Raw genomic sequence first — 14,856 nt, forward strand, 5'->3', positions numbered from 1 at the left:
TATACAGCAGCATTCTAACAAAAAACTAAAAAACATTCACGCGAACAGTTTGAGAAACAGATCAAAAGTGAAAGCAAAAAGTTTTTTGAAAAAGTTTTTTCAACTCCTCTTATGGCGGGAAAAACCTAGTTTTTCAGCTGGCATAAAAATCGAATTTTCACTTCGGTTTTACGTCCTAAGGCCATGATCTTAACTACCAAACTAACTCGTAACTCCTTAGTAACAGAGTAATATCACACAACATTCAGTTTCACCTATTAAACCCCCCTACTGACATGCATCTCAACCCAGAAACGAATGAACCCAACAATCGATCTACAGAAGCATGCACGATAAAAATATAAAGCGTAAGAATCCAGAAACTTACCAGGACGAAGATTGTGGAAATTTGAGAAACTTTTTGGGCGTAAGAGGGCTCACAGACTGAATCTTGGAACGCTGAGGGATGATATTCTGAAGGAAACAAGAGATATGGTGTTAGGGTTTCTCTAAAGAGTGATGGCTTGCGTAAAAAGGAAAGGGAAACTTTGTAGAGGCTATATATATATATTTTTGTCTGAAAGCATTAAAAGGAAGTAATCATCAGCTTCCACTTTTTCGAAGTATGGGGAAGAGTGATAGCCGTCGAAACGTTACTTGGGAAGCGAAAAGTCGTGATTAGACAAGGGTAGGTTGCTTTTTCCAAGAACACACGAAGGGTTCTGACAGGTATGGTGGGGTAACCGAAGGGTTGTTTCCTCAAAAGTTTATTTATTGCTCGTAATAAATAAACTTGGGGGGCAAATGTTATCCAAAAAAACAGGCACGAATGACGTGGCAAGTGATTCCCGGACACGTGGCCAACACTTGGCGGAATTCTGCTAAGGTATCGACCAGAAGAGATATTACAAGAAAAAGGCAGTCGAAGCTTACCTGCGACCAATATGGCCCTGGGTTCCACGTGCCTCGTGATACTTTGATAAAGATCTTATTCAATCCCGAAATTGACTCCCATGATTTCATGAGTATCCGATTATTTAGGAAAGAATATCTGTAACAAATTAATGTAATCCCCCTTGAGCCTATAAATAGAGAAAGATAGCTCAAGGAAGGGACTTTTGGGCCTTCGAATTATTTGAGACTAGAGTGATTCTATTTGATATATTGTCTTGTTCTTCCGAGGTTGGTGAAATTCATTGAACCCTAGTTCTTTGATAACTCCTTTGAATCCTATATCAATAACAATTCAAGTGGACGTAGGTCATTACCAGATTCTGGGGCCGAACCACTATAAACTCTTGTGTTCCTTATTGTTTTGTCATCACATTCTTTCCAACGTGTTTGTCCACATCAAGCATATTTGACTCCGTGTCAGTTGGCCAAAATCAGGGTCAACAACTTCTACGAGTACTATTTTTTTGGAAAATTACTATGTCCAAAACTTCAAACCTCGCAGCAAAGTAGTTTTAGAGGAGATGGTTATAGATTTGACTCCAACCAATGTTCCATCGTCATCAACACGAGTTAAAGATGATATTCCCACTCTTCATGTCCAACTGACTCAAGTCAATTTAATTGAAGATAGTACCACTGTTCCTGAGCAAACAGTCACAGAGCCTGGTCGTAGTGGGAGGGTTCTAGGAACCCATTTCGCTATGGTTTGGATGGTGAAACCAATATGGTTGTTGGTGACACTAATGTTGATGATCTATTGTCTTTCAAACAGGCAATGGCTTGCCCTGAAAAGGAACTATGGCTCGAAGCCATGAAATAGGAAATCGAGTTCATGTACTCAAATTCCGTCTGGGATCTTGTGGAAGCACCTAGTGACTTAAGGGCCATTGGGTGCAAGTGGATCTAAAAGAAGAAACAAGGTGTTGATAGAAAAATTGAGACTTATAAAGCTCGATTAGTGGCAAAGTGTTATACCCAAAGAGATGGCGTGGACTATGAGGAAACTTTTAGTATGGCAACCATGCTCAAGTCCATTCGCATCCTCCTATCCATAACACTCGCTCTCGACTATGAGATCAGGCAAATGGACGTCAAGATAGCTTTTCGTAATGGAAAGCTTGCTGAAGTCATTTATATGGATTAGCTAGAAGGATTTAAAGTAGCTGGACAAGAAGGAAAAGTTTGCAAGTTGAATAGGTCCATCTATGGACTTAAGCAAGCTTCTCGTTCATGGAATCTTAGGTTTGATGAAATAATAAAAACCTATGGCTTTGAACAAAATATTGATGAACCATGTGTTTACCAATTGAAGGCAAATCAAATAGTGGTTGTAACGCCCTACTTCCTTAGAGCCGTTACCAAGTGAGTTTTAAGACAAAACAGTGTGCAAAGACTCGCTAACCGAGGTTTTTAAAACGAAGGTGTGACTAATTAAAAGATAAGGTTGTAATCCTTAAAAATGCGTTGTTTCATTAAAAACTTCTAGCATTAAACGTTTGGGATCCAAAAATAAGGTTTGAAAAATATTTACATCTTGAAATAAGTTTACAGTTGATCAGTTATAAAAATCATAGATTATTACAGCCATTTCTCGAATAAACCCCCAACCAAAGCAGTCGGGCTGACCAAACATGTACGCGTCGCTTCACGCTCTCCATACTCATGGCTGGTTGACTCAAATTATGCCCTTACCTGCAACACAGAGCACCCATGAGCCGAAGCCCAGCAAGAAAACTCATGCAGCACATAACATATGCAAATTACACAGTTAATCATACCAGATAGTCCACAGATAAACAGGTCAACCATTAGACTAAGAAAACACGGCCGTGCCGCCCCCGAAACCTTACCAAAGCCTGGGGTCTCGGTCCTCACCGTAAGGATATCACATTTATCCACTAGGTCCTACCCTGACTATAAGCATCCCAGGTTCTAAGTGTTACTCTTGGCCCCACTGCCGTTCTCGGCCTTTCGCCATTCTCGGCTCCATTGCCGTTCTTGGCCTTGCCGCTCTCGGCCTTAGTCATTCATTGCACTATAATCACACATATAATATATTTTGAAATAATCATTCAACATATAATAATTCATTTAAGGTTATACATTAGCACACAATACAATCTAGGGCCATGCCCTGTAATAACACTATGGGCCCATGCCCTATTCTCGGGTGCTACAGTTTTCTTACCTGTATCCCGAGCTTCACAATGCACCAAAGTCACAAGCACGGTCCTATAGCACGAGCCTCTCCAATAGCCTAGTCACAACACACATAAAACATCCTTTAATACTAATCAATTCAAAACCACTTCCCGGGACCAATCCCACACTCTCGGGACTCCCAAATTCCTAAAACAAATCATTGGAAACATCCCCCGAACCCTCGGAGCAAAAGCTCAAAAATGCAAAATTTCAAGTCCTGAAAATGGCCTAGCGCTGCGGCGCTACCCAAGAGGGCCGCAGCGCCCAGCAAGTCAGAAGCCTCCCTCTGCCCAGAAATAGCCTCGCGCCGCGGCGCCCAAGAATAGGGCCGCGGCGCTCCTACGCGAAACCCAGATTTCTGAGTTTCTCCCTGCATTTTCCCCAAGCTAACACCACTCCAAATCATCCCAAGCAAGTACCCAAGCCCCAAAACCAAATCAAAACCCCACATAGACCATCTAACAACTCAGAAACATCATCAAAGAAACCCAAACACACAATCAAATCCCCAAAAATCCACATCTTTGATTTCAACTTCAAAAAAAAAACCCAAAACTCAAACTTAAACCATGCTTAAATTCCTCAAACCATAACAGAAACAAGCCTTAAATTACATAGAACCCTTACCTTGAATGAAGAATCCAACCCTAAGCTTCCTTCATCTCCTAAGTCTCCAATTTCAGCTCCTCCACTCATCTTCTTCTTCTTCTTGCCCTAGCTTTTCCTCTAGCTTTTCTTCTCTCTATTCTTTAACAAAACCAAAATATGACCAAGCCCCAAACCGTGTACCCCTTATTACCCAGCTGCAACGTATCTAATTCCCAGCCAAATTACCATTTTACCCCTTCATCAAAACCCTTTGCTAACTAAACCTCAAGGGCACTCTAGTCCTTTCTCCTATATTACCCAGGTTACTAAATCACCAATAACCATTAACCGCTAATTCTCTACTTAACCACAAAATTCCCAAAGTACCCCTAGGCTCCTCCCGTTGTGACTTTTAAGTTAACTTGCTCTCTAGGACCGTCTCGGCACGTGCATCACAATAAAAATGCCACACTCACGTGGTACAAATTACATAATACAATCATCACATATATGCCCTCAGCGGGCTAAAATTACCAATTTACCCCTATCACACAAACGGGGTCCCCATGCATATTTATTTTACCTAAACATGCATACTAACCACATAGTCATGCATCTCAAATAATCAAATTGTCATATAACACGCTCTAAATCATAACCATGCATTTAACTCATAAAATCACACATAAATCCCAACATGCCCCCCCTGGCACACTAATCAAGGCCCTTAAGCCTTATTAGAGATTTTGGGTCGTTACAGTGGTATTCCTGGTTCTTTATGCGGATGATATTTTACTCATTGAAAACAATGTTAAGAAATTATTAGATGTGAAGAATTGGCTGAGCAATCAATTCCAAATGAAGGATTTGGCTTAAGCAAGTTATGTTCAAGGTATCCAGATCATCAGGGATAGAAAGAATAGACTCTTAGCTTTATCTCAAGAAATTTACATAGATAAAGTGCTTGAACATTTCTCAATGAAAAATTCCAAGAAAGGACGTCTATCATCCTGCCATGGAATTCATCTTTTAAAGAAGTAGCCTCCCCAGACTCTTGAAGAGGAAGATGCAATGAGAAAATTTCCTTACGCATCTACAGTTGGAAATCTGATGTATGCCATGTTGTGTACTAGACCAGATATCTGCTATGTAGTGAGAGTAGTGAGCAGGTATCAGTCAAACCCAGGACCGGAACATTGGATAGCAGTTAAGCATATCCTGAAGTATTTAAGGTGGACTAGGGATTATATGTTAGTCTGCAAGGGTGGTGTTCTGAACCATGTAGGCTACACCAATTTAGATTTTCAGACTGATGTTAATGACAAGAAGTCTACTTCTGGAATGGTGTTTACTCTTAGGGGTGGTGCTATGATTTGGAGAAGCGTAAAGCAGTCTGCAATCTCAGATTCCTCCATGGAGGCTGAGTACATAGTTGCGTCAAAAGCTGCTAAGGAAATAGTCCAACTAAAGAAATTCTATTAGAATCTTAGTGTTATTCCAGAAAAGAATAAACCACTTGTGTTGTTTTGTGACAATACAGGAGCGATAGCCAACTCGAAAGAACCTCGAAGTCACAAGAGGAGTAAGCATATAGAAAGGAAGTATCACATTATTCGAGAATATGTGGCCAGGGGAGATGTGAAGGTTGTGAAGATTGCTACTGAAGACAATCTTGCGGATCTGTTATCAAAGACGGTGCCAGAAGCTACATTTGATAAGCATATCAAGGAAATGGAATTAGTATAATTAAGACATTAGTATCAATTAGTGCAAGTGGGAGTTTGTTGGGATTTTATGCCCTAATTGAAACCCAAATTCTTTGTAATCTCATTTTACTATCAATTAAATAATAGAAATCATTTTTGACTTGGTCAATCACTTTGCTCACATGTTTCATTTTCATGATTATTTTTTTAATATAAACTTCTATTAAATCCTGACAATGTAGCTAATCGTATTTATAGTAACACAATCACAGTGGAATATAAATATGATTATATGTTCAAAATAAGTTAGTCCTATGATTAGTCAGTGCACATGATTTACACTTACTTGCCAATCTACGATATGATCTACTTACACATTGTAGTGTTATGTTCTTTCCAGAACATTAGCAAAGTAGATAAGATCGGATGTATTTGTTACATCGGACAGGACCGATATTGACAGTTGATAAGATAAGTAAACATACCGTTATTTTCTATTCTAGTCATATCATATAGTTGACCATAGGTCAATTCAATATCAATTCTGAGTGGTTAACATTCTAACTGATTGTATTATTTGAGTTCTTTGACTTGTTCGTTACCAGCTTACCCTACGGACTAGCCCATACTAACATCTTGGGAACTCGGTAGTATAATTGAGTGGGAGTGTTAATCATAGATATGAAGATCTATAGCTTCTGATGAATAAGTGAAATGATGGTTTCCTTTTAGTTTGGTTCAAGGTGTTAAATGATAGAGATCTCATTTCAGTAATTAAATTAGTTTACTGAAATATCATTTACAAAGAACTAAGTGTTTTAAGGATAAAATACAATGAGGGGTAAAATTGTATTTTAGTCCCATCTCATTGTAGACTATCTATAGAGGAAATTATGGTTCTAACAATGGATAATTAATAGCATATATATATTTGTTATAGAGCGTTCTATGAATTCAAGAGTGCAATTCCGAGTCTATAGTGGAGTCACGAGAAATTAATAAGTTAGTAAATTTATTTGTTAGATTTATGATAACTTATTGGATTTTGATTTCATAGGCCCATGGTCCCCATTGTACCTTGGATAAAATCAACTAGATATTCTCAATCAATTGATTTAATTATCAATTAGAATTATCAAAGTTGACCAGGTCAATTTTTGATAGTTTCACAGAGTTAAGTTATTTTGAGAAGAAAAGATAAATTAGGGCAGATTTATTAATTAAAATAAATTAGTATCTAAACTAATAAATAAGTTTAAATCAAGGTTCAAATTATAAATAATTAATTTGATAAAGGATTTAAATAATTATTTAATTAATTAAATCAATAGAAAATAATACATGTCTTGATTTTAAGTCCAATGGGCTTATAATCAAATGGAAAATTTCACGGGCCTAAAGCCCATGCTAATTTCGACCTATGGCTTCTAATTGGCTATTATTTTATTGATTTTTTAATTAAATTAAATGGCCTGATTGAGTCTATAAAATGAGTGCTTAGAGAGAAGTCAAAACACAAGTTTGACAAGTCACAAGTCAGATTTTCTAATAGGTTTTAGATTCTTTCTAAACACAAGTCATTTTCTAAGCCTCTTTGTTGTTTTCTCTTCTTCTCTTAGTATCTATCTCATGTGGTTAGAATTGCACACTCTAGTCTAGGTAATTCTAATGATACTTTGGAAGATTTTTAAGAAAATAGAAGATCGGTTTAGTTTCTTGATAATACTCTGCCACATAAAGGATACAAGGGTTAGAGAAACTGAAGGAATGACTTATTCATTTTGCTGCGTATGCTGTAAGTATTCTTATCATTGTTTCTCTTTGAATTCAATTTTAGAAACATGTTCTAGGTTATCTCATATTAATTTGTTTAATATTAGATCTACATGAAAATAAATAAAGATCCTGTAGAAGTTTCCCTACAAAAGGGAGAAGGAGAGAACTTTATTCCCCCCCCCCCCCCCTCCCCAAAGTGTTGGGCGAACAGTTGGCCTCGTGGTCTCCACTAGTGTGCCTTTGAAGTCTCAATACCATCACTCCGTTTGTTAAAGGGTGCCACATGAGGCAGAGGAATGAGGAGAAGTTGATGTCCCTTTCTTTGTGCTTGGCCACAATGTGAATGAGGCTTAGGGGCAACCCCTCAACATTTTATTATGGGGTGCGCCTAGGTGGCTCCCTGCCACCGCTGATGTGAAGACCCAAAGAGTCGAACCCTCCTATATTTGTCGGAAATAGAAAAATCTGTCGCCCGATTCAGCTACCAAAAAAGGAAAACCTCAAAAATATCAAGGAAGTAATAATCCACTAGCTCGTCGATCGCCTCAAGGCTAGTACAAAGGCTACACCCCACCAGTAGCTTTTGTGACTCTCTACAGTAAAAGGTTGTCGAAAGTCAAATTATCTAAGGCCGAATCAGAGCACGCTGGTACGGGCTGAGCAACCGTCCCATCCCTAAAAATGTATGGCTAAGCATGAATTAAAATATTATAAAATATCTTTATTGTATTAATATTTGATACAAAACTAGATATTTAATAAATATATTAATATAAATTCAAATATTGTAAAATATCATTATTATAGCATTATATGATACAAGATTATATATTTAATAATTATATTAATATAAATTCAGATGTTATAAAATATCATTATTATAAGAGAAAATATCAGTTTGGCCCATGTTTTTTTCTAAAATACGCGATTGGCCCTATTGTTTTGTTAAATGACATTTCAGACCCCTTGTTTTGCAAAATGGATCTATTTAGACCCTGAGCTTGATTTTGGTCAAAAAATTTTAAAATATGACTAAAATGCCCTCAAAATTTTTAATTAATAAATTAAATTATATTAAATAAACCATTATTAAATTAAAAATGAATACAAAATTTTAAAATTTAGTAAAAAAACATGTTTTAATTAATTAAAATAATATTTTCATTAAATGAAAATTTAAACAAAATCAATAACCTCAATCACCTTAAATCAACACCTAAATCTAACCAAAATTAATCATAAATCGTAATTAAAAAACAAAACAAACTAAAACCAATCCTAAACCAAAAATAAATACAAAATTCAATCTTTTTTCATTGCCCTCCACATTCATTCCCAAATTCTTATTCATCCATAATCATTAAACTTGGAACATCGATAAAATCAAAATCACAACATCGTGGTTTCAAATTCCTAAAATATCCAAGATCATAAAACTCAAAACTCTTGTTCTTCATCCCCATCAAAACTGGATATGATTAATACAGATGAAATACATTTTCTTCTTGATTTGTTCTTCATCTTTTTAAAGAAGAAAAACAAAAATTGAAACCTTAAAAATCCAAATATTAAAATAAAACAAACCTAGATTTATATGACAAATTACATCAAACAAAAACCCAAAGTGGGATTTCATCATCATCGTACCTCAAAATCAAAATCAAAAATCAAATATATCACCAAAAATAACACTTCAACACAAAAGTCCATTGAATTTGCTTCACCCACAACCTAGATTCTTGAACCTCCAGAGTTGTTCCCTGTCCTCTTTCCCAGACCCTCTTCCGCCATTGCTACCTACTGAGCTTGGAAGCTTCGATCGTGTTACTCAAGTCTGGAAGTTTGGATCTTGGACCTTCAACAAATATGTTTTGCTCGGAATCTTGAATTTGATGAAGGCGTCGCTGGGGCTTGGAAAATCTTGATCTGATGAACACACAGCCAAAGATGAACAACTCATATTCGATGAAGAGTCGCAACTTTCTAGATCTGAAATAGGAGTGGACGATGATGAAGTCTTCAACCTAGAATTGGGCTATATTTTTTTATTTCTTTATCTTTTAGGCGAACTGGGTTGTAGGTGATGAGAATGATGAAAGACGGGCTTTGAATGACCACTTCCAGTAGGGAGACCAACCTCTGGATTTCTCGGGAACACATCAGGATCAAGGAATACGAGGCTTGCCCTATCGGGAAGTATGGTCCGGGTTCATTTACAAATATCTGGGATCGTTTACCTTAGTCCTGGTTCGTTTACCAGGACCCAGGTTCATTTACCAAGGCAGATACCTTATTGACGACATCATCTCTTGGATCCCACTTAATGGGATCAGTCTCCTAGACTGAGCCATCCGTCATCACCATTTACATCTCGGAGGATGTAGGTTGAGAGTGGTCAAGGAGACAATATGGGCTTGCACCTTGGTTCTTGCCCCCTCACTATGTTTATACTATTTGCCCGCCATTGGGTTTAGTATAGTCTAGGTCGTCAGGGTTTCATGATACGTTGTTCACTGGGCCCAGGTTGGGCCGAACCCCTTCTGAGGACCCCTAGATCATGTTTCGCCCTCCCACGTGTCAAAGGTGAAAAATATGGATAACATTTACCCCTAAGTCTTCCTCCATGTTTGCATGGTGGAGACTTGCAATCCTTTTCCCGGATCGATCTCAAGTATCTAGCTTCATTTACTTGAGTCTTGGTTTGCATACCAGGACCCGGGTTCATTTACTTGGGGGACATTTGGGCGATGCTCGTCCCTTCAGATTCCTAATGCTCTAGACACATATCACCAGGTTGATGGTGCGTCTATACCACTCACGCCTTATAAATATGGATAGAATCTTTTGATTACCTAGGTGACTGATGGATGTCATCAAACATCTCAAAGCATCATGTCTATATGAAAAAGGTGCTTTGGGTACTCAAGTAGGCTGGTTATAGCTTATGCATTATCCGGAGTCGTTGGATAGGGATAGTTTTGGGATTTTCAATGTGGAACGTTGGATGAGGTAGGCGCGGATTGTGGATTGACGAATCCATGATTTAGTACTCAATTCGGCCAATTAATGCCCCAATATCGTTCAGGATTGTCGGATGGGGACAATCTTTGGATCCCCATTGTGGACCGTTGGATCAAATAGTGGATTTTTATCCTATAAATACATCAACAAGCTCATTTCGACATTTTACTCATCCCAAAAACTTGTCCTAGAGAACAGAGGAAAAAACTTCGTATGTCCAAAATTTTCGACGAGATTCTCTGGCAATTAATAGATCTTCGTACTCATTTCTTTCTGACAGAGCCTCTTCCCACTCAACCAACAGACAATTCTCTCCCGATTCATAGGTCTGGGAGTGCCGACGAACTGTTGCATCGTCTCCTCAAGTTCAAGACCGAGATTCTACCAACGTTGTCGCCTAAGACTCAACAAATCCTAAATCTAATAACTCATAGTAAGATTTCTGGTCATTTTCTCCTCTTTTTTATTCCTTTTTGGTCATTTTTATTGTTGTGTCGTTTTTGCGACTGTAAGACCGTTAGGGCTGCGACCACCATGTAGGGTGGTCTTAGGTAGGATAGTGGTAGAACTGAACAGTAGGGTTTCTAGGTGACACCTTATACCGCATAGTTTGGTTGTCCCTGATCAATTCGGATGCCTAAACACTATTTGGGTATATTAGAAAAACCATTGGCCTTTAGTTCCCAACTTAAGATCCTGGAATCTTTATTGGTCCCGGATCTGGGTTCGGAGGGGACCTCTCCAAGCAGTTTTAGGAGAATCCCCATACCTCAACCAGCTTTCTTCGGTTTTGGTGCTAACTACTTGGTTCTCATTTTCCTTGTCGCTTACAGGTCCCTGATCATGGGTCGCGACGTTACTTTGTACGCAAAGGATATTGTCCAAGCGGGCCCCGTACTCCTGGAGGGGACCAAACTTCTTACTGGCAACATGTGGGACATGGACGAGGAAAAGAACAAAATCTGGAACTACCGGATGCTGAATGAGTCAACTCTAGGGCTCTTTTACAATAGAATGGCCCAAAAAGTAGAGAAAGCTCATACCGAAGGAGGCATGTTCGGGGCCTAGAGCATAGGCCACATCAGTGCGGGAGCTACTCTTCTGCTCCACGACTATTTCGCATGGTTCCTCAAGTTTGTGGGGATCGCGCCTTTCCAGCTTCTTCCCCAAGCGTATAAGTTTCTTGCGGTATGGCGCATATTCTGCGCTTCGAAGGAGATCCCAGCACCTACCCCGTGGAGGTGTTGTATTTTTACAAGCTGAAGTCGCAACTTAATGCTAAGGACAAGACGCGGGACGGGTTCTATAGGCTGAAGGCCCGTGGCATTAGTCTGGCTCCATTCTGCACATGGAAACATCCCCTGGTTGTCAGACATTAATTGTTCATGACATCCGGGTTCCTCCTTGAGAAGAACCCCACCCTGGTGCTGGACTTTCAGCGCATGGGTAAGTCATCCTTCTTCATTTTTCATCTAGCCCTCTATTTAGTTTATTGGAAACTTACGTTCCTGTGAATAGGTCTGTACGCTCAAACTCGGCTTAGTAAATCGATCCTGGATTGAAAGAAGTATTATGCCACTCTTAGTGCAGATGAGCTGGATGTAGGGGGCTTCGTGACCACGAAGAACCTTCGGTTGGTCAAGTTGATTGATGTGAACTAGTCAATAGATGCCCCTAGCTTTCAGGGGCTAAAATGCGAGAGGGATACTTCCTTGAGAGATGAGCTGGACCTTATTCACATTGAGGTGGTGGAGGCCACGTTCAAGGCTGATGCGGAGAAGAAGAGAAAAGACCAGGTTGGCCTTGCGGAGAGGGTCGCGTCTGAGGAGCTGGATGCCTTTCTCGACGGGAGGCAGCCCAACACTAGGGTTCCGGGGATAGCCTTTCGAGGCAAGGCAAAACGTCTCCGGTTTTAACTTATGCCCATCATATTGAGAGCTTAGTTAGGATTAATTGGTAAATGTTAGGAACACTTATGGAATTAGCGGGTGTCGGGAAAATGACCATTTTACCCTTAGAAATCATTAGAAGGTTGAATAAGTATAAGGGGAAAAATGGTCTTTTTGGGTTAAGGATATACACAGAAAAGACTTAGGAATGTATCAGATGCACACAAAATTCTCTCTCCCTTCTCCTACACATTCTCTCTCTCACTCTCTCTAGAACCTAGGTGAATTTGGAGAATTGAAGGAAACCAAGTTGGGAATTGAGCTGGGAATTTGGAGGAAACTAAGCTGGGATTAGTCAAAGTATTTTTGAGGAGTTTAGACCATCAATTCAGGTAAGAGTTCTAATCCTAATCTGCTGATTTAAGCTGAGTTATTTTAGAGTTTAGAACTTGTGTAAATTCTGGGTTTTGGTTGAATTTGGGTGTTTAATAGGAGTAAGAATTGATTATAAGCTACATATAATGTTTAGACTAAAAGGATGAGAATTCTAGGCTTAAATCCAATTTTGGTTGCTAGATTGGGGTGTAAATTTGTGGTTAGGCTCGTGGAGAAATGCTGAGAGAAGTTGGTTATTTTGGGTTTAGGGGATCGAGTCAAGGCCCTGTTCTTCAGGTGCCACAGCCCTCATGCTTTTGGAGGCAAGGACCCTTTGTTCGCCAGGTGCGCCGCGACTCGGAGGGGTGCAAGTTGCGGCCTGTGTCCTCCATCAGGGAAGACTGGGCCTCTGTCTTGTTGGGATACTTTATATAGGATCTTTATTTATTTTCATGTAGATCTAATATTAAAAAAATTAATATCAGATAATCTAGAACATGTTTCTAAAATTAAATTCAAAGCGAAACAATGATAAGAATACTTACAGTATACATAGCAGAATGAATGAATCCATCCTTCAGTTTCTCTAACCCTTGTATCCATTCTGTTGAAGAGTGTTATCAAGAAAATGAATCGATCTTCAATGTTCTTCACAGTCTTCCAAAGTATCCTTGGAATCACCTAGACTAGAGTGAGAAAATCTCAACACATGAGATAGATACAGAGAGAAGAAGAGAAAATAACAAAGAGGCATAGAAAAAGGCTTGTGTTTAGAGAGAATCTTAAAACTATCAGAAAATCTAACTTGTGACTTATGTTTTCTTCTCTCACTTAGCACTCCTTTTATAGACTCAATTAGGCCATTTAATTTAATTAAAAAATCAATAAAATAATAGCCAATTAACAGCCCTAGGTCAAAATTATCATGGGCTTTAGGCCAGTGAAATTTTCTATTTGATTATAAGCCCATTGGACTTAAAATCAAGGCATGTATTATTTTTTATTAATTTAATTAATTTAATAATTATTTAAATCCTTTATCAAATTAATTATTTATAATTTGAACATTGATTTAAACTTTTTTATTAATTTAGATGCCAATTTATCTTAATTAATAAACCTGGCCTAATTTATCTTTTCTTCTCAAAATTACATAACTCTTTGGAACAATCAAAAATTGACCAAGTCAACTTTGATAATTATAATTGATAATTAAATCAATTAATTGAGACTATCTAGATGATTTTTTCCAAGGTACAATGGGGACCATGGGCCTATGAAATCAAGCTCCAATAAGTTATCATAAATCTAACAAATAAATTTACTAACTTATTAATTCCTCATGACTCCACTAAAGACTCGGAATTGCACTCTTGAATTCATATAACGCTCTATAACAAATATAGATATGCTATTAATTATCCATTGTTACAACCATAATTGTCACACAATCCTCTATAGACGGTCTACAATGAGATGGGACTAAACTACCGTTTGACCCATCATTGTATTTTATCCTTAAAACACTTAGTTCCTTGTAAATGATATTTCAGTAAACTAATTTAATTACTGAAATGAGATCTCTATCATTTAACACCTTAAACCAAACTAAAAGGAAACCATCATTTCACTTCTTCATCAAAAGCTATAGATTTTCATATCTATAATTAATACTCCAACTCAATTATACTACCGAGTTCCCAAGATGTAAGTATGGGCTAGTCTGTAGGGTAAGCTGGTAACGAACAAGTCAGAGAACTCAAATAATATAATCAGTTAGAATACTAACCACTCATAATTGAGATTGAATTGACCTATGGTAAACTATATGATATGACTAGAATAGATAATAATGGTATGTTTACTTATCTTATCAACTATCAATATCGTTCACGTCCAATGTAACAAATACATCTGATCTTATCTACTTTGCTAATGTTCTGGAAAGAACATAACACCACAATGTGTAAGTAGATCATATCATAGATTGGCAAGTCAGTGTAAATCCTGTGGACTGACTAATCTTAGGACTAACTTATTTTGAACATATAATCATATTTCTATTCCATTGTGATTACGTCACTATAAATACGATTAGCTATATGCTTGGGAATTAATAGAAGTTTATATTAAACAAATAATCATGAAAATAAAACATGTGAGCAAAGTGATTGACCAAGTAAAAAAAAAATTATATTCTTTTATTGATAATAAATGAGATTAAAAGAAATTGGTTTTTAATTAGGGCAAAAACCCCAACAAACTCCAACTTGCACTACTTGAAACTAATGCTTTAATTCTACTAATCCCATTTCCTTGATATGCTTATCAAATGTAGCTTCTAGTAGTGTCTTTGTAAACTGATC

Source organism: Humulus lupulus, chromosome 2 (genome assembly GCF_963169125.1).
Source record: "Humulus lupulus chromosome 2, drHumLupu1.1, whole genome shotgun sequence".
Taxonomy (NCBI): Eukaryota; Viridiplantae; Streptophyta; class Magnoliopsida; order Rosales; family Cannabaceae; genus Humulus; species Humulus lupulus.